Here is a 1874-nt window from a genome sequence, read left to right as displayed (position 1 = left end):
TTGGTGGGAGAGTATATGGAAACCTATAGCCATCTCATTTACGCACGCAGGAAGCTGAAAGGCAGTGACCTGGACCTTTTTCGAGTCTGGGTGGGGGTCTGGGCCAGGAGACTGGGGGGCTGGACCCGCGTGACGTTCCAGTTTCTAAGCCAGAGCTTCTTCTGTGTGGCGGGGCTGCTCATCTGTATTCTTAGGGTAGTGGGTGCTTTCCTCCTCCTGGCTCTCGCCCTCTTCTGGGGATGTCTACAGTTGGGCTGGAGGTTTTCGGTGGGACTGGGCAACCGGTTAGGCTGGAGGGATAAGACCACTCGGCTGTTCTCTTGGCTGGGTTCTCCAGCCTTGCATCATTGCTTGACTCTGCTGAAAGATAACAAACCATGGTAGCAGCTGGTAAGGTTAATACAGTGGGGCTGGCAGGAGCTGCCCTGGGTCAAGCAGAGGACTAAGAAACAGGACAATGTACCTGTAGCTAGCGGGTGATACTGCCAAGCCTGAAGAGGAAGTGGCCCGACTCTTGACCATGGCTGGGGTTCCTGAAGATGAACTAAACACTTTTCATGTGCTGGGGGTTGAAGCTACAGCATCCGACACTGAACTAAAGAAGGCCTGTAGGCAGCTAGCAGTAATGGTCCATCCTGATAAAAAATCACCATCCCCGGGCTGAGGAGGCCTTCAAAATTTTGCGGGCAGCTTGGGACATTGTCAGCAACCCAGAGAGGTGGAAGGAATATGAGATGAAATGAATGGCAGAGAATGAGCTCAGCCGGTCAGTGAATGAATTTCTGTCGAAGCTACAAGATGACCTCAAGGAAGCAATAAACACTATGATGTGCAGCAAATGCCAAGGAAAGCATAGGAGGTTTGAAATGGACCGGGAACCCAAGAGTGCCAGATACTGTGCTGAGTGTAACAGGTTGCATCCTGCTGAGGAAGGAGACTTCTGGGCAGAGTGGAGCATGCTGGGCCTCAAGATCACCTACTTTGCACTGATGGATGGAAAGGTGTATGACATCACAGAGTGGGTTGGATGCCAGCGTGTGGGTATCTCCCCAGATACCCACAGAGTTCCTTACCACATCTCATTTGGTTCTCGGGTACCNGGCACCAGTGGCCGGCAGAGGGCCACTCCAGAGTCCCCTCCTGCTGACCTGCAGGATTTCTTGAGCCGGATCTTTCAAGTTCCTCCGGGGCCGATGTCCAATGGGAACTTCTTTGACGCACCTCACCCTGGCCCTGGGAACACTTCGACCTCTAGGCCCAACAGTTCAGTACCCAAGGGAGAAGCCAAACCTAAACAGCGGAAGAAAGTGAGGCGGCCCTTTCAACGATGACACCCCTTCTCTTCCTTTCTCAAATCAATGTCAGGGAGTCAAAAGGGCTGTGTACAGCACAGGATGGAATTTGATTTATTTTTAAATACTTTACAAAGAGAAACATTTTAAATTGTTCACTCACTACTTAGAGGAAGCCCATGATCTCTTCTCCCTTTCCCCCAACACCCAGGAACTGAATCTTGCTTTCTGACAATACCAAAGAAATAGGAGGTGGTTAGAGCAAAGAACTTAGGGGCTGGACCTAGTCCAGACAGTACGCTTCTGAGGTATGGGAACTGGGGATTTCTCTGGGGTCTGTATGCCTTTATCTTATCATCTGCTCTTAAGAACAGATGAAACACACCGTGCCCTTTTCAATGAGTGTATCTTATTTCTTAAACCCATATCAGGGGTTCCCCTCCCCCCTTTACCCTGATATACTAGCTAAAAGAAAAAGCATGTAGCCCTAATTTTGGAGACACAGAACTCAAGAGTGGAAACTGATTTTTTCCTTTGACTTTCACTTTATGGGTAAGACACCTAACCTCAGGCTTGTTGTTG

At 49.8% G+C, this 1874-nt stretch overlaps 1 protein-coding gene and 1 pseudogene across 1 annotated transcript in view; both read left to right on the top strand.

Moving 5' to 3' along the window:
• The window catches only part of LOC110302913 (olfactory receptor 6C2-like), a 66461-nt gene that overhangs the window by 51961 nt on the left and 12626 nt on the right, over nt 1-1874 (top strand). The window lies entirely within an intron of this gene.
• LOC110302915 lies at nt 7-1406 on the top strand (annotated as a pseudogene).

The sequence above is a fragment of the Mus caroli genome, chromosome 10, assembly GCF_900094665.2.
Source record: "Mus caroli chromosome 10, CAROLI_EIJ_v1.1, whole genome shotgun sequence".
NCBI lineage: Eukaryota > Metazoa > Chordata > Mammalia > Rodentia > Muridae > Mus > Mus caroli.
Note: the sequence above shows the minus strand (reverse complement) of the source record. Positions and strands in the feature narration are given on the sequence as shown.